The following is a 20,507-nucleotide window of genomic DNA, read 5'->3' as shown; positions in this document are numbered from 1 at the left end:
GCTGGTGCATCTGCTACTAGTCTCTCACTCTTAGGCAGGGTTCAAAAGAGTCGCCAACCTTATAGGTCTTGCACTATCAGCTAGGCTTCAAACTCAGTCCCATCAACAAAATGTTGCATCCCTCTGCCTGTTTTACAAGTATTTTAATGGTGGGTGCTCCAACGAACTGCAAGCCCTTGCACCCCTTTGATGTAAATATCCCCGACAAACAGCAAAATCCCACCCGTTCACAGTAGAGATCCTTAGATGCCAGAAAACCTTCTACTCTAATGATTTCTTCTACTCTAATGATTTCTTCCCTGCTAGACTTTGGAATTCCCTTCCGGATTCATGCTTTCCTGACTGTACTGATATGTGGAAATTCAAGTGTAATTTTTTTTTTTTTTTTTTACATGGGGTCACCACTTATCAAGGCCTGAAGGCCACTCAGGGATAAGGGTTATATCATGTACAGTAATCAATGAGATAGTATTGTAGTAATCATTAGTATTGGGAGTTTTGATAGAGTGTCTTACTTAAGGGGGCGGTTTGTCAGGAGTTTGTTTATGTTGGACTTGAAGACGTCCAAGTTGTAGTCAGGTGGGAAACAGGCAAGCGGCAGAAAGTTTCACTGGCGTGCAGTTCTAAGAAAGAAGCTTTGCTCATGGAATCTACGTTTGGATTTAGGCACAGATAAAGAGTGGGGAAAATTATTGACAGTAGTTTCAGCCAGACGGGTGTTTCTCGTGAAAGATTGGCGAGGGGAGACAAGGGATTGGAGCTCAGACGAGCACCTGCCATGGAAATAGTGATAAAACAAAGACAGGCTCGCAACGTCTCTTCTGTGGGAGAGAGGTTGCAGGGAAGAGAAAAGGGCATCCCCCACTAAACCACGAAATCTATTTTGTACTCTGTCAAGGCAGGATAGGCTGTTTTTAGCAGCTCCTGCCCAGATGTGGCAGCAGAACTCCATCCTTGGACGTACTTGGCTTTTATAAAGATAGAGAATTGCATTAGTAGTGAGATATCTTCTGGAGCGTTAGAAGGATCCCAACATTTTCCCAGCATCCCTGGCAACAGATTTGATGTATGTGTTCCATTTTAGATCAGGAGTAAAGGTCAAACCCAGAAGCTTGTCAAAACATGGAGCCTCTCCAAGACGAGAGCCATCCATTTCAATCGATGCCAGATGGGGATCAGAGCGTTGATGATGTAAAGGTAGAAGCTTGGTTTTGGATGCATTGAAAGTGATCAGCCACCTATCTCTTGCTACTCAATTCCCTAAATAGTATCTCTACAAATTATGTCCCAGGTAGTAGCTCCCTACATAAAAGTGGCCCGTTACCTAGTTTGGAATGAAAATGCAATATATATATATATATATATATATATATATATATATATATATATATATATATATATATATATATATTCTTCTCTTCTCTTCTTCTCTTCTCTATCTATCTTCTTCTATCTATCTTCTATCTATCTATCTATATAAATAAAATGAACTCATTTTTTCCCGTGTGAGTTTGACTTTAATAGGATTAAAAATCACGACATTACATTCAAATGTAATGCCCCCACACTTCAGCACAGGATCTGAGGTGTGCTATAGGCCTACTACCCTTACAGTTCCTTGATATTCGCACATTTCTATATTTTTTCCGGTGAGAGTTCACTGCCACAATCGATTAGAATCAATGGAAGTTTTAAAATCTTTTCTCTCTATTCGATTCATACTCCGCCCGCGACCACTTAAAACCACTGTGGATACGTCCACATATGAGGAACATCGGTTTGAGTTCTTAGTTGCTTAAAAAATATGGATTGGCATTTTTCCGTCGGGTGAAACGCGACTTTACATTCCAGTTATTCTGTGGGTTACTTGTGCCATTTTATAAATTTTTTCTTCTTCTTTCCCCTTTTTCCTCCCTTTAGACTTTTTCTATTTTTGTAGCGGGGGGGGGGGGTTGCGATTTGAAGGATTGCTTAAATGAAACGAACTAACATTGGATTCCAGTTTTTACAAGAAACTTTAACAGTCAGCTGACAGCGTTCTTCAAATCTTGCACCGATTAGTCGTTTTAATATTTCATTTACTGTCTTTATACTTCTATTATGTTTGCACTGATTTCATATGTGATACTAGGGGGAGGAGAGCTGACTTCCTATTTTCGGATTAGTTACTTATTCATTATTTATTTCTATACATTGCATTTCTGAGGGTTTCATTACCACAATTACTACTGCACTATCGATATTGGAATCAGACGACATTCAAATTGGTTAACAGCGACAACAAAGAAAACAATACAAAAAAAGAAACCAAATCAAACCAAAACAAACCAACATTAAAAAAAATAAAAAAAACACGGTCAGTTTTCTGGTTTTATTCATTCATTTTTTTTTCTTTTTCATTGAAACAAAGAAAAATAAATAAATAAAATCTAATAAACATATTTTCATTATACACGGTAAGTTTTATTTTTTTGAATTTTGTTTTTCCATTTAAATAAAAACAAACAAATTAGATTTAAATAAACATATTTGCATTTTACGCGGTAACTTTTTGGTTTTTTTTTCTTTTTTTTTTCCTTTGGTATTCTTTCATGTTCGTTTTGTTTTTATTCCTTTCAATTTTACGCGTCATATATTAGCTAAACCAGGGCGGGGGCATCTATAAATATGAAAGCTAAAATGTGCGGGTGTGTGTGAGGGTGTGTTTGGGGGTGTTCCTTCACCTTAAACTCGGCCTCCTCCTGCTACTACGACAATGACAGCATGTTTGACTTAGAAAACGTTGACATTAGTTTCAACCACCTGCAAGTGTTTTTAAAGGGTTATCTTTATCTGTTCTCAATTGTGTGTCTCTTTGGCATAGAGGTAACGTGTCAGGCATTTTTTCCCGCTTTAGCCTCGATGCTTCGGGTTCGAGCCTACCTAAACCTTTTTTCCTCTTTTACACCTTTTTTTCCTTCTTTTTTTTTTACATTTGTTCGCGGTTTTGCTTTGTTTTGGTTTTTCCAATTTTTTATAACATCGTGTTTTTTTTTTATAATATTAAAACAGGATCCCTCTTCCTACATACACAAATACCCGGGCAACGTCGGGTACCCTCCGCTAGCATATATATAAAAAGTGATGATGAGGACTGGAAAGATCTACAAACACCCAAAAACAAAAATAATGAACAAAACAAAATCAAAATGACGAAGGTTAGTAAAACAATCCCAACCCATTGTGAAGTATAAATCGCCCATTGTTTTTTTTTTTAATGAAAATCGCTCCAGTCAAGGCATGAAGCCACTTGATATAAGGAGCTAAGAAATAGTACATCAAGGTTAAAAACTTGCCAACTATAAGTGTTAGATGTTGACCCAGAAAACAGCAATTCTTCCCACTTTGTCAGAAACATCGATCCTGGAATGTGAGGACTAAAGGACAAAATACAACAAGCGAGAGTTATGTAGCTGCCGAAAGTAAACTCAAGATCTACCTTCTATTTGTTTCGACCGAAAAAAGGAACGCCAGTCTTTATGTGGTAGTGGGAGTTTAGTGGGGACATGAAAAAAAATCAGGATGGAATATGGTGAACTTAAAAGAAGTAGTAAGAGGAGGTGAATATTATAAATAATTAAAAGAAATTTTTTTTAAGAGGGTGAAGAGTGGTTTAAAGAAACGGATTATTTATTATCAAGAAAGAAATGTATTTACTTGAAAATGGATGACGTCATAAAGATTTCATTGAAGCCTTTGAATACTTAAAAAAAAACAAGCGATTTCTGTGACGTCGGCCATTTTTAAAGGCAAGCGATCTTAAAAAAATATGGTATTGCTACAGAATCTGAACCAACCATATAATCATTATATATATATATATATATATATATATATATATATATATATATATATATATATATATATATTGTTTTAACAAAAAACCAAGACTTCAAAGAATGAGTTGATAGCAATAAATAGTGTATTTCATCGTTAGTTGCAATTGTTTCAAGACTATTCGGACAAATCCAAACATTATGTCGTTTGAAAATTTTTCACAAGAACAGCCTTTCTTCAGATTTATTGAGTAAAAAAACACTTTAACAATAAAACATTATGGAAACCATTTCCCTTATAAGGAAAAAAAACAAGCGAAAATATTTTACCTATGTCGCATCCTTGAAAAGTATTTTTTAAAGATATATATATATATATATATATATATATATATATATATATATATATATATATATATATATATATATATATATATACAGTGATGATCATATTTATTGGCACGGTAAAATAAAAGTTAAATTTTGTCTAATAAATTCTAAAAAAGGGATTAAATTAAAGAAAATAACAAAGTATATTATGTATTTTTAACTGGCCTTTCCGATGCAGCAATCGGATTTTAGAAAAAATAAATAACAAAGGAACAACAAACATAATTGCAAAAAACCCTTGTTCAAAATTATTGGCACGATTTATTTAATAATCAATTGTATAGCCTTTGGCCTTGATTACCTTTCTCAGTCGCTTTTCATAGTTTACAACCAAGTTGTTGCACTCTTCAGTAGTAATTTTAGCCCACTCTTCCTGACAATAATCCTCCAATTGAATAAGATTCTTAGGCTTCCTTTGCATTACCCTCAATTTTAATGTTCTCCATAAATTTTCAATTGGATTAAGGTCTGGGCTTTGTGATGGCCACTCCAAAACATTAATATGATTGTCCTCAAGCCATTTCTTAGTCAGTTTAGCCGAATGCTTTGGGTCATTATCTTGCATGAACCACCAACGACGACCAAGTGAGAGCTCTTTAGCAGAGTCTTTCAGGTTTTCATCCAATATTTTAACATAATCTTCCTTTTTTATGCTACCTGTGACCTTAACAAGTCGCCCTGGTCCAGGGGCAGCAAAGGATCCCCAAAACATCAAACTGCCTCCACCGTGCTTCACTGTGGGTATGGTGTTCTTAGGCAGGAAAGCTTCGCCAGATTTTCTGTAAATATAAGACACTTTATTATGGCCAAATAACTCTATTTTCGTTTCGTCAGTCCATAGAACACGTTTCCAGAATGCAACATCTTTATCAATATGACGTTTTGCAAAGGCTAGCCTTGCTTTCAGGTGCATAGGCTTCAATAAGGGAGTCTTTCTCGGACGACATGCTTTTAAACCAGCTCTCTTCAAAACTCTACCAACTGTATGTCGAGATACATTCACTCCAGGGGTGCTCTGTTCATCAACAATCTCCCCAACAGAGATCCTTGGGTTTTGTTTTACTTGTCGAACAATTTTCCGTTCATCTCTTGGGGAAAGAATCCTTTTTCTCCCTCTACCCTCTAAACTCATAACGTGGCCTTGCGATTTGAACTTGTTTATTATGGCTCTAACAGTGGATTTGGGAAGGTTTAGCTTCTTTGAAATCTTATCATAGCCCTCCCCATTGGTATGGCATGCTACAACAAGCTTCCTGACGTCTTCGCTGTGTTCCTTAGTTTTAACCATGGCGATTGAAAATTATAATTTAGTCACTTATAATAGTTTAAATAAATCGCTATCTAAAAATTATCTGAAAAAAATTATTCACTGAATTAGCGTTAAACAAGCATAATATGGCTATAAAAAGGTTCAGAAAGCACGTAAACCGGAAATTGATTGATATTATACTGATACTAAAAGAAAAACAAAGCCGTGCCAATAATTTTGAACAAGGGTGTTTTGCAATTATGTTTGTTGTTCCTTTGTTATTTATTTTTTCTAAAATCCGATTGCTGCATCGGAAAGGCCAGTTAAAAATACATAATATACTTTGTTATTTTCTTTAATTTAATCCCTTTTTTAGAATTTATTAGACAAAATTTAACTTTTATTTTACCGTGCCAATAAATATGATCATCACTGTATATATATATATATATATATATATATATATATATATATATATATATATATATATATATATATATATATATATATATATATATACTAGATAGAGCAATTCAAGAATTATGAAAAATTGACTTTTTGGTTTTTATGATAATAACTTCACGCCTTTTTTAAAAAAATTTTTATCAGTTTGTTTAAGCTGTGGATGGAGCATTCTACCAGATGCCAAACATTCACCAACTAACTCAGATATTCCAACCGAGAGATCTTTTTAAGATTCTGACCGTTCCTTTAAGGTCAATTGTTTGAACCTCTCTTGCACTTAGTTCACCGGGTATATTTAGCAGCTAGTTTTTGAAATTCTTTTTAATGAATCCAGTTGATTTTATAATAACTGGAATGATAGAAACGGCCGACGTTTATTTTTTATTTTTTTGTTTTTTTTTTCGTCAAAAATATGAATTTTTGACCAATCAGGGCTCGATTTAAAAACTTATTTTTCACAAGCCTCTGGGAGTTTCTAAAGAAATATAAAAGGCAAAACGAACTTCTCTCATCAGAGAGAGACATCAGACACCAGCAGAAAGACCAGTCCCAAGTCGAACACTTGCCGAGTGAATTCAGTAGCTGAAAGGACAGCTTTTCTGGCACGTCAAAGAAAATTACTTGACTCTCTCTTTCTCTCACTTCGCCACAACACGTAGTTGAACTCTTTCTCTCATGCTCTCAAGTCTTCACGTTCTTCCTCACTTCCTTCTTTCATACAGACTGCCACCTTTGCGCACATTAAAAAGTAATTTCTTTTATTTTAACGAAAATAAACAAAAGTTTATTTGACATTATTTGGTAGTGTATTTCTTTTTATTTATTTGTTTCGAGGGATTTATGCAAGTCCTCAACAAATACAACTTTAACAAACTTTTTTTATGCTGCAGGTCACACTTGGGTTGTTTATGCTTGAATTCCACATTCTTTTAATTTCACGGATTACTACTTCATGAATTAATTGACTGATTGATTGGTTAATTGGTTGATTAATTGATTTTAATTTGTTATTCTATCGAAAATGCCCTTTTCGAGGGATCGAAGGCATAAAGATGCCAATCGATCGTACAACTAATTATGTAGACACAAGACAAAGAAAGTGACGGCAACAGCAAAGAAGGGTGACAGACACGCATGTGTACGAGCCTTTTTCAAGTCTCACACAAAACACACATTCATATTTCAAGCTGTCACATACATACGCGCACACAAACATACGCGGCCACGTCCACACATGTACACATATTCACGTTCGCGTACATACACTCACATTCACGTATATATACACACACGCTTATGTATACACATGTACTCACACACGCGAACACGAACACACACATGGACGACGTCACTTCCGCTTTCTAAGGAAATACACATGCGCAAAAGACACTCCAGAAGCGAGTATAAAACATGGAGACAAATTGTTTCTAATCCTCTTTTTAGGACCAACTCTCAACTAGAGAGGTTGGGCGAACAAGCCGCCGCCGTTTCGGCGCGCGCGCACGCGCACCTCACGCCCACTTCCTACTATGTATGGGGCACGAGCTAATGACTGTATGTATACATTCTCCCTCTTTCTCTCTCCATCTACTACTGGCCACTAAGAACACCTTCGCGTAGCTGACTACTAACTGATGACAACTCTAATATCCTCTTCCTTGCCTACACGCTGGATTCTCATTTCCACTACAACACTCACTTCAATTCCCACACGCGAACAAACAATAATGACCCAAACTTGAGATGAAAACACATTTCCTTTTCTTGCTACCACACCAGTCCTGCAACGGACATTGGTTACATACGCGCGGACATGTTATAACTAAAATGTTCATTTCTTTCAACAGCAAATAAACGACGTTTATCTTATCCATTACTTGAGTCTTTGTTTCCTTCGATTCCCATTCGTTTCATTATTCTTTTGTAACGGGATTGGGGTATTTATATATCCTAGTCCCCTACACATGTTCGATTTAAGATATTAGATATCGTGTTTTATTGTTTACCCGAAAAAGGTAAAATGTACGACATTGGATTCAGGATCAGTTAGAGCGAGAACGGGCGTCTCATGATGGTGGGGATTTTGGGGTTCTTGACGTAGAAACTGGTAAGCAGACGTCTGTGGACACTGGAACAAATAGCTGGACGTCCGTGGACACTGGAACGGGTAGTCAGACGTCAGTAGGCACTGGAACGGTTAGTCGGATGTCAGCAGTCAATGAAAACGAATAGTCGGGAGTCAGTGCTCATTGAAAAAGGTAGCTGGACGTCAATGGGGACTGGGGTAGGTAGCTAGACGTCACTGGGCACTGGTAGGGGTAGTCGGACGTCAGTGGGCAATGGAAATGTGTAGTCGGACGTTAATGGGTACTGGAAACGGGTAGTCGAGCGTCAGTGGTTATTGGAAAAGGTAACTAGACATCAGTGGGCACTGGTGCGAGTAGTTTGACATGAGTGAACCGTAGGAGCTGATGGCTGGACGCGTTGGAGCTGCAGAAATGAGCTGGGGAGCCGCTGGAGTGAATTGGAGTCGTTGCAGTTGTCGCCAGAAGCTACAAGAGTTGGTTGGAGGCGATGTGAGAGAGCGCCAGAGTTACTGGAACTTGTAGGAGTGAGCCAGAGTCGCCGGAAGCTGCAGGAGTGAGACGGACAATCAATAATTAGATATAACTCGGAGACCTTTTCTTTATAAACAAGAACAATTATTCCTAAGATATTTCGGGTACACTTTGTACAAAGGAAAGTTAAGTTCGGGCATTTTCTGGTGAAGGTTTTCGACTTCGATCCCTTCCGACAGTTGGCAGGGGGATAGAAAGTTTTTCTACTTAGCTCTTTTGTGAAAGCTTGCACTCGTGATAGTCGGATTGACGTATACGCACACACTTTTTTTGGTGTATTTGCTTTTCTGTTCAATACATTTTGTTTCCGAGTTCCTACAGGACAACAAAACTGACAATAAAGGATTATTAAGGAATTTGAAACTTATGTCACCCACGTCATTGGCGACGAAGAATTCTTAAGGAGTTTTTTACTCGAGAATCTTAAAACTTAAAACGGACGCCACAGCATGAGCGACAAAGATTATTTGAAACCATTTGACTCGAGAACTTTAAAAAGAACAAATGTGGAGAAACAATGGGAAAAATTCCAAACAACTTGAAAAAATGCTAAAAACAGGCTTTATTGACGGATTAAAAAAAAAATCCGTAAATTCCCTTCGTTTTCTTTTAAAGAAGTTTGCGATTACATTTATTCCGACACAGGGTTAACTTTTAACAGGGAAGGAATACATTATATTTTTTTTCTCTTAGACGAAAAAAAAAAAAAGGTATAATCATCGAAATTATAAAATTTACAAGACCACAACAATATATATATAAAAAAAAGTGGTTAATTTTGTTAACTTTAACCCCTATTATGACCCCTTAAAATTTATTGTTTTGGGCTCAAATTAAGTTATTAAGCTAGATCCATGTCCAATGAAACTATATTTAAAATTTCAAGTGTTTAGACCAAAAGTTGTCGGAGGAGTTTGATAAAGTTCTCAAAGGTCAAATCGTTGAACTTTAACCCCTTAATCGCCAAATTTCTGGCCGAAAACCGATCACATCGATTTTCCCAAATCTCAGTACCTTGTATATCTACTTTCGAGTCTGTAGACTTAAAATTGATAGAGTTATTGCCTAGGGAAATGTACACACACGGACACACAGATACACAGACAGACAGACACTTTCACTTTTATATATATATATATATATATATATATATATATATATATATATATATATATATGATGAGTCGAAGACGTGAGCACTAGGATATTTCAATTAAAAGTCAAATATGAACAGGTAAAATTATAGAGGAATAACAGGTGAATCAAATGAGGTATAGTTTGTTTAAACAGTTACATTAAATTTAGCTTAAATTTGCAGTTTTTGAAAAAAATATGTGCGGACTTTCTTTTTGCCGTCTGTATATATATATATATATATATATATATATATATATATATATATATATATATATATATATATATATGAATGGAAATGTATAAAAAAGAATACGAAAAGTATAAAAGCTCATAACTTTTCTTTATTCGTTTTCAATTGGTGACGTGCAGGAATACAAAATAATATTATGAAAAAAAATTAAAAAACTTTATATATATATATATATATATATATATATATATATATATATATATATATATATGATGATTATTAGTCGTAGACGACGAAACACGTATCAGTAGATAATTATATTCTTAAAACAATGGGTAACAAATTGGTAAAGGGGAAAATTATCCCTAACTTGTATTAGGTAAAAATACACTTTCGTATAAATTATCAAGGCTCGGAAGCCACTCGGGGATAAGGGTTATTGTGTGTACAGTAATCAATGGGATAGTATCGTAGTAATCGTTAGTATTGGAGATTTTATAAAGTGTCTTACTTAAGGGGGCGATTCATCAGGAATTTGTTTATGCTGGACTTGAAGACATCCAAGTTATAGTCAGTTGGGAAACAGGCAAACGGAAGAGAGTTCTACAGGCGTGCAATGGAATCTACATTTTGGTTTTGGCACAGATAAAGAGTGGGGAAAATTACTGACAGTGATTTCATCTAGACGGGTGTTTTTCGTGAAAGATTGGTGAGGGGGGACCAAAGATTGGAACACGGACGAGCACTTGCCATAGAAATAACGATAAAACAAAGATAGGCTCGCAACGTCTCTTCTGTGGGAGAGAGGTTGCAGGGAAGAGAAAAGGGCGTCCCCCACTAAGCTACGAAATCTATTTTGTACTCTGTCAAGGCAGGATAGGCTGTTTTTAGCAGCTCCTGCCCAGATATGGCAACAGTATTCCATCCTTGGACGTACTTGGCTTTTATATAGATAGAGAATTGCATTAGTAGTGAGATATCTTCTGGAGCGGTAGAAGGATCCCACCATCTTCCCAGCGACCTTGGCAACACACCTGATGTACATGTTCCATTTCAGATCAGGGCTAAAGGTCAAACCCAGAAGCTTGTCAAAACATAGAGACTCTCCAAGACAAGAGCAATCCATTTCAATTGATACCAGATGGGGATCAGAGCGTTGATGATATAAAGATAGGAGCTTGGTTTTAGATGCATTAAAAGTAACCAGTAATCTCTTCCCCCACTGTACCACGCACTCACGATCAGAGGAGAGAGAATCAGAGAGAACTTTGTCATTTACGGCCTCTGATGTGTTGCCATAGATGGTAGTGTCATCAGCATAGATTTCATCAGCATATATATATATATATATATATGTGTGTGTGTGTGTGTGTGTGTGTGTGTGTGTGTGTGTGTGTGTGTGCTTTTTTTTTGTAAATTAATATAAAATAAAGTCCAGAATTGAAGTAGAAAATTTTCACATCTTACAAATTTGAGAGAAAACACAAAATGTTGCATCTGAAGAGGATGACGGCTTTTTTTGTGTGTGAAATATTCTATAATGTACAAGTGTAACACGATCGTTTGCCGGGGAAAGTTGCTTGTCATGAGGATTTTTCTGAGATCTGTTTTTACGCCATGGGAATGGTAACCAGCTCCCCGGGTGTTTAAACAATACGCACACCAAGAAAGACGTTTGTTACATCAAAGAGAAATCATTAAGGTGGTTGGGGTTGCCTTGGGGTCGATCTGACGTCAGCTATATCTGCTAATGGGACTCTTCTTAACGCCATTATGAGAAGGGTTTTATCGTCATTGTTGATAATAGGAAGTAATGGGCTGGAATTGACTTGGTTGAGTTTTATAAACAACTGTCAATCTCCAAAGTTGACAGGCCTGACATTTTGAATATCTGCGCTAGCCTGTCGCTGTGAACCTCCCCACAAGCACGGAACCAGTCTGTCATAAAATTCACTCTGCAAGAAGCCCTACAGTTCCCCCCAAAATGGAACCTCCTTATTGTCTCACACAAGGTCAATTTGAGTTCCGTCATGGCAACTGCATTACTCTTAATAACCCCCTCACATAAATGCATGATTGCATATGCAATCCCTTCCTGAATAGTCATCACTTATTTGGTGGGGAGAGCAGGTCGTGTTTCCCACAATTGCATGAATAAAACAAATTCATTTGATTCGTGTAGTGGTTAGTAGACCTGTGACTAATAGAAAGTTATCTCTCTATTTTAAGGATCAGCTTGAAGTGAAGATTAGATGTGATTGAAAAAGATTACATTTCATGGAGTTCAAAAGGTGGGTGCATGACATGAAAAACCTAGTATGAGTTCATGTTTCCTGCCTAGGCATGGCCTGCACAGTCCTGGGTTCTGTGGGAACCATCTCTCAATTTCAAAAAACCATTAGCTAGTTGAGTGAATTAGTTTTGACAGTGTTTTGGTTTTGATATTAAAGTTCTTCCAAAGATGCCGATTCCAATATTTATTGTTGCTATGACCACCCCTAAATTGTTGCTTTATATCTTGGAGGACATTATGCATTCCCATGTGCCACCTGCTCTATTCATTTTTTCAATTCACACTTCCATTTAAAAACTGACCTGCTTGTTTTGGTTGATCCGGAAAACAGTGGGCAGTCTATACTCCGCAATGGATTGGGAGGGTTTTATAAACCTTCATCATTAGCATTTTGTTTGATTCATTATTTTTGTTTTTTTGTTTTTGTTTTTGAATGTTTTTAATATTGTGCCCCTCTTATTATCGTTAAATATCCTTTCTTTTCTCCATATATAATATTTTGATTGCAAAAATTCCCCTCCGGACCAAAGTACCGTAGGTTTGCAACAACAGATGCCACATACAAATTCAATACATCTACCCTGATAGCCACTATCTTATGTAGCTTACATCCACCATTTCTGCCACATTCACTCATGATAACAAAATGCTACATTACATCTGATAAGCAACGCCATCACAATCGCCACATCTACAGAGGAAGAAATTCCTATTTTTCTCTCTCAATATTTAGTGCTCCCACCGTTACCAGTTGAGACTGGGTTAAATTCTATATTTTCCTACGATATTGTGTTTGCACCGCCATTAACTGCTTTTTACATACATACACATAATATACTCTTTCCATTTTTCAATTCACAAAATGTAAAGTCTTTCTAGCCTGATTCCGTCCATTGTTATTGGCTGAACTCTGACCATTTTAATATTCGGAATTAACGATATTCACATCAATAAATGAATGCTAGTTAAATATGGCATCACAACGATACATATTTTTCTCCACTATTCACGTCAATTTAAAAAAAAAAGGGGGGGAGATAACCTAGGATATTTCAGGAGTTACGGCCCCTGTTACATCCAAATTGTTAGCTCTGGAAATTTTACCAAATGAAACGTATGTTCATTTTTCTATCCCTTTTTAATCAAAACCCATCTGGCTGTCCCATCGTGATAATAATCGTAATTTGGCATAAATCGATTACCGCTTTCATTAAATATGGCAGTGACCATGTGACTTTTGGGATTCTTTTGAATAGTTCATGCAATAGTTTGATGGTGTTTATTTGAAAGTTTTTATTTTGTTCCGGAGTTTTATTGCAATAAGAGGGTTTGATCATCTTTCTGGCATTATTTGCAAGACAGTATTTCTTGATACATTAAACATTTCAGCTGCTTCCGTTGCACAAACACCTGACATTTAAGCATCAACAACTTGATCTTTTTGAAAGCCCGATATGCCATTTTAATGAATTCAACTTTTTTTTCTGAGGACAAAAACCTTTTAACAGAATATATTAAGCAATAATAATAAAGATTAAAATATAAAAAATAAACAAGTTTTAATGGTTTTATAGATATTTCAGCATTATTTATTTTATTTTTCAACATTATTTTTTATATGCCTCCATTATTTTATCTCTGGTTCTACTGTTGCATACTAGCCCTCCCAGAGCATCGTCGAATTATCCGAGCAAGAAGATTATTATTATTATTATTATTATTATTATTGTGTAGTTGAATAAGATTTGTTTTAAAGAGAAAAATGCAATTCAAAGACAAATATGGTTAAATGATGTTTTAGGAATTTAACTTGACTAGATTCTATAAACAATAACAAGAAGGAATTTTCGATAAATAAAGATCTATATGCTTTCAGAAAAGGAATGTTGGTTTAAAATTTTTGTAACTAGCACAAGCAATGATTTAAAAATAGGTCTGACCTCTAGAGTCTGACGTAGTCTGATGTAGAAGTCAATTAAGGTGGCATAGATCTTAGGAGTCAGCTTGAAAAGAGAGCAGACAGAGTCAAGAAGTCGGGAAGAAGACACCGTGGAAGTCGGTGAAGTCAAGATCAAAAATGTGAAGTCAAGATCAAAAATGTGAAGTCAAGATCAAAAATGTGAAGTCAATATCAAAAATGTGAAGTCAAGATCAAAAATGTGAAGTCAAGATCAAAAATGTGAAGTCAATATCAAAAATGTGAAGTCAAGATCAAAAATGTGAAGTCAAGATCAAAAATGTGAAGTCAAGATCAAAAAATGTGAAGTCAAGATCAAAAATGTGAAGTCAAGATCAAAAAATGTGAAGTCAAGATCAAAAATGTGAAGTCAAGATCAAAAATGTGAAGTCAAGATCAAAAATGTGAAGTCAAGATCAAAAAATGTGAAGTCAAGATCAAAAATGTGAAGTCAAGATAAAAAATGTGAAGTCAAGATCAAAAAATGTGAAGTCAAGATCAAAAATGTGAAGTCAATATCAAAAATGTGAAGTCAAGATCAAAAATGTGAAGTCAAGATCAAAAATGTGAAGTCAAGATCAAAAAATGTGAAGTCAAGATCAAAAATGTGAAGTCAAGATCAAAAAATGTGAAGTCAAGATCAAAAATGTGAAGTCAAGATCAAAAATGTGAAGTCAAGATCAAAAATGTGAAGTCAAGATCAAAAATGTGAAGTCAAGATCAAAAAATGTGAAGTCAAGATCAAAAATGTGAAGTCAAGATCAAAAATGTGAAGTCAAAGTGTTCTAATCTCCGAAATGTTGATACAGGTTATTTATTTGTTTCCCACGAAACAAAATGTGACACAAGGTCGGTTTAATGTGGGAGATAACCAGCTCCCCTCAAAAGGGGATTCTGAAAAAATAGAATTGCCTCAGTATAGAAAGTTTCCCCCTCCATTGACTGAGGACAATTAATTTGAGTGCAGCATCTGTGCAGACACCACACTTCAGTGGCCAGCCCAATACGAGTACCGGGTGTCGAAATGTTGATACAGTGTGTGAATAAATGTCATATTAAATACTAGCCTGGGTGGCCGGCGTTGCCCAGGTGTTTGGAAAAGAACGTGAAAAAAAAAGTGACGTCTTTGCTGTTGCGCCCATCGCCAAACCGGAAATGACGTAGGTTTAAATTAAGGCTAGACAATCAAAAAGAGGCGATGACTTTCGAAAATATCGACGAAAAAAGCGACCCTTCCCTGTAGAAAAGTGCCCAGTTGAGGGTAAAGGAATTAATGTTTTTGACCAATTTTTCGATATTTGTTATCTGTAGGGTCGAGCTTCGAAACAATACCAATTTCGTGAAAATCCATCGCCTCTGTCGAAAGTTTTACGCAGATATACATACATACATACATTTAAACAGACAGGTGAAATTTATATTATAGATGGCTTTGTGTTATATCATCTTTCCAAGAAACAGTTATGTGAATTCGTCCCGGTTGTTAGTGCCATGTTAAATGTTTGTTGAACTCTTAAATGTTTACAGACTCTGTCTATTATATAGACTGTTGTTATCATATATACACTCCTCTTCTTCTTCACCAAAACATTTGTCTAATTCTCCATCAATGATACATTATCTCTTTTAGTCGTGTGAAGTCACCTCATGTACAAGTATTTGTTATCCTCTCAAAATAACATGTCGATATGTCCACGTCATCGTTTCACTCCAGTTCAAACAAAACATTGTTCATTGTAAAATGGATATACACCCTGCCTGTCGGTTTATATACACCAACATTTATTCATCATAATTTGATACCCTGATATACAATACTACCAGATAAGGCTGTCTGAAGATACTGGCTCCCTGACAAAAATACATCAAACAATGGTGCTATTTTCTTTTGTTTTCATTTCTCTTTGCAAAACTCAATCATGTTCTGCAAAGTCAAAAGCAAAAATCAATTTTCTCTACAAAACAACTAATCCAAACATCATGAATAAACATGTAAAAACAAAAAAAAACTTGAAGCATAATTTTTTTTAATTAAAATGACCGAATTTGATATCAAATAACCCAAAAAGAGTTGATATGCCGTAAAACAAAACAATGAAACGAAATCGTTATTTTGTCTACCTATGTCAGATGTCATTTCTTTTAATCTATCTTTAAGTGATCACAGTTCAAAGGCGAATGCAACATTTGAATAAATGTAATTTTTTTTCAAAAACATCATACGAGCACTTTCAGAGATAATCAAAGATAAGACAAAAACAATCAATTGAAATGTGATTTGACTTCTGATCTCACCCTCATTCTTACGTTCACTTAAATCAAGTGCTTCGTTCGAAACTCCAAAGAGGTTTTTCGAATTAAACAGAGATTCCGAAGTCTAATTCGAAATTCTGTACAGATCCCCATGTTTGTGCTGTTATTTGATTTTTCTAACACACACACACACACACACACACACACACACACACACACACACACACACACACACACACACGCATTAAAAATTGATAAATTCATTTGCACGGGAATTACAGCATTCACGCTTACCAAAAAGCAGGACGCTTAAGAAATGGCCGACGTAGTTGAAAGCACTTTTTTCTTTTTTTTTTTTTTTTTCAAAAATATGAAGTTTTGACCAATCAGGGCTCGATTTAAAAAAAACTTATTTTTGCAAGCCTCTGGGAGCCGCTAAAGAAATACTAAAGGCACCGAGAACTTCTTTTGTCAGAGAGAGGAATAACCAACACCAACAGCAATGCTCGCCGAGTGGAATTCAGTAGCTGAAATGACAGCTTTTCTCACATGTCAAAGAACATTGCTTGACTCTCTCTCGCTTCGCCACAACACAGTCAGACTTTTTCTCTCACACTCTCAAATCTTCACCTTCTTCCTCCCTTCCTTTCCCCATACAGACTGCCACCTTTGTGCACACTAAAAAGTAATTTCTTTTCTTTTTTGTACGAAAATGAACAAAAGTTTATTTTACATTATTTGGTAGTGTATTTCCTTTTATTTATTTCAGGGGATTTATGCAAGTCCCCAACAGGTTCAACAGAGAAATTTCAGAATTAGATGATACACCTGAAGAAGGTCGGAGGTTACATCAACTGAAACGTTGTAAAAGTAACACTTAAGGTGAGAATAGTAGTCTGAAGAATCCAAATAATACGAATAATCAATCCTCATCTAAAAATTCCGAAATGTAAGAGATTCCCGAGTTCTGGAAAATATACTTGCAGAAAATCAGAGTTTACATCGGCTGAAACGTTGTAAAAATAACAACCAAGATGAGAACAATAGTCCGAATAATCAAAATAATACAAATTATCAATTCTTATCTCCAAAAATTCCGAAACATTAATGAATGCAAAATTTTAAAATATTGATGCACAAATGTGTATAGAAAATAAATGTTATTTTTCTCAAATCACAATTTCACTAAACTTAATTGAAATCTACTACTATATGAAAGGAACTTTGTGTGTGTGTGTGTTAGTTCGTTCCATATAGGCTCCTAAACGACTGGGCCTATATTTTTTTTTTTTTGTAATTTCACACAGATGTACTTTATGTAACTGTCATTGTTTTGTATCAGAATGTCTTCGATGAGTACCGATAACTGATAATTGAAAAAAAATCCAATGAAAAAAGGAACAGGCGATTTCGATCAAAGTTAACGCCTTAAACAGCCTAACATCACAGCTAGATTTGAGAAGTTTTATTAACACCCAAACGGAAAAGCCCGGCATATAAAATTAACTTCAGATTCTTTGATATGACAGGGGCACGTTCAAAATGAATGTTTCTGTTTAGAGCACAACTGAACCACGATACTTGACTTTTACATTTTAAACTTTAATTTAAGCCATTATCACTGCCAATATAAAAAGGGTCAGCATATAAAATCAACAATAAGTTCTTGGATATGACAGGAGCGCATTTTAAAGTTTAGAGCACAATTGAACAATGATACTTGACTCTTGCATTTTAATTTTTAATTCAATCTATAAAATATAAAAATAATTGAGTTTGTATTACTGTACACATAGATTCGAAAAAGTTGTCAAAAAACAAATATATAACAAATGAATGTAATCAAAGGCAAGATAAGTTACTTTTCTACATAACTGGATATGATTTTAGTGTTTTTATTCGATGAAACATCTTTATTCAGCTCGGAAAACATCCAGTGTTTATCGATGTATTGGAAAATTTAAAATGGCGCCCGATTCTCTCTTTGACACGGTAAGTTTGGGAAAAGGAGTTAAAAATAAAAACTTGACAAAATATTGTAAAAACCCCACCGAATATATGTTAGTCTATGTAACAGTAACATATATTGAGCGAGTTTTTAACCATATTTTGTCTAGTTTTTTTATTTATAACTCCTTTTCCTAAATTTAGTGTATCAAAGAGAGAATCGGGCGCCATTTTAAATTTTCCAGTACATCGGTAAACACTGTATGTTTTTCGAGCTGAATAAACATGTTACATTGAATAAAAACACTAAAAACATATCCAGTTAGGTTTTTTGACAACTTTTTCGAAACTATGTGTATAGTAATCTATAATATAAAGCTGAATGTGTGTATGTGTGTGTGTGTGTGTGTATGTGTGGTCACGAATAGGCTCCTATATGGTTGGCTATTTTAAAAAACTGATTACATATAATGATAGAAGATGTATCGAGACACAGGAATGGGTATGTTTGATCTGGCAGAACAGTGGTTCATTAAAATTGTAGGGTCTGTGTTCGCGCCTGGTCCACAAAGTATGGAAATAAAAAATTACAAAAAAAACGTGTACAAGCGTTTTTGATATAGATGTACATAAAACATACTTATCAAATTATTCTTAACTTAAATAGGCATGCTATAATAAAATTGTGGGGTCTGCATTCGCGCCTGGCCTCCATAGAATGGAAATAGGCGCAAACTTTAATAAAGACTTTTAATATCTATCTGTGTAAGTATACTTTGATAATTATGTTTCAGTTTGAAGAAATATGGTATAATAAAATTATGGGGTGTTCGTTCACACCTGACCTCCATAGAATTTGACCGCATAGGCAACAGTCTGCGCTCCAAACCGTTACACTATTTGGCGTCTGCTATGATGGGTATTAATTAATGAATTAACAATGTTCAAACATTGTCCAAACGCCCAAGCTCTATTATATGATGATGGCAATTTGTTATCACTTCCGGATATGCTCAACCTTTCCGATACAAGCCCGATTTGCCAACACCTAAAAAACATGACTGTCCATATTCCCAGTTTAGAAAAGTGCTAGTTGAAAGCATAAAAATCATCCATAAGGATTCAAATGTAAAAAGATTAAAAATACTAGAAGCACTATATATAAAAACTAAACAACCAAAAATTAACAATATAAATTTTGAAAATAGTAGTAACATTTTGAAGTACCTAGGTATGTAACTATCCAATATATATATATGTGTGTGTGTGTGTGTGTGTGTGTGTGTGTGTGTGTGTGTGTGTGTGTGTGTGTGTGTGCGTGTTGTAATGTAAACTTATAAATTATTAAATAAAAAACTTTAAATTCTATACAATTTTGTAAATCACACTTTTTTAAACCATTGCCCATTTATTTTAGCCAAGTTTTTATTTGTTAAAAACGTATATATTTTTTTACACACGAGACGCTTCACTAGTTCAAGAAATTTAAATATAATTTGAACTGAAGCATATGAAAGCATCCAGATTTTAAATGAAACGGTAATCAAAAAACTGCCTGAAGACGACTGACGAAACTCAGTTGAAAGTACTTGCAAAAAACACCCAAAAGAAAGAACAGATGGACGAAGACGACTTTGGAACTTTCTTGCACAGATTCGACCGAGAAATAAGAATGACAATTTGAAAAATTGAAAAATTACAAAAAACTCATTAAGCAAAAACACTCTGTGCTATTCAACAATACTTGTCTGAATGAAAGCATGTTGCCTAAATACACAATATATATATATATATATATATATATATATATATATATATATATATATATATATATATGTGTGTGTGTGTGTGTGTGTGTGTGTGTGTGTGTGTGTGTGTGTGTGTGTTTACTATCGCCTATATAATAAAATAATGCCGTTTTTTCTCATGAAACTTCAACAATTATAGAAACAGAGCTGAACACTTCTTCTGCAAATCTTTAAGATTCATCACTAAAGAGTGGTTAAAAAAACTAGGCTTACATTTCGTCCCCGTTTACAAATGATTATATTTATTCCGACTATACTAATTCTCTCAAATACACACAAAGAAGGTAGTAAAACTTCTACTCTCCTGCAAAGTCACGATCACTGCCTGAATTCTGTCATACAACAATGAACTTTTTCTTTTATTTCTTAACACTTGTGAAACTACT

The sequence above is a fragment of the Euprymna scolopes genome, chromosome 12 (genome assembly GCF_053919585.1).
Source record: "Euprymna scolopes isolate OS-2025 chromosome 12, ASM5391958v1, whole genome shotgun sequence".
Taxonomy (NCBI): Eukaryota; Metazoa; Mollusca; class Cephalopoda; order Sepiida; family Sepiolidae; genus Euprymna; species Euprymna scolopes.
This window is presented reverse-complemented; position numbering follows the sequence as displayed.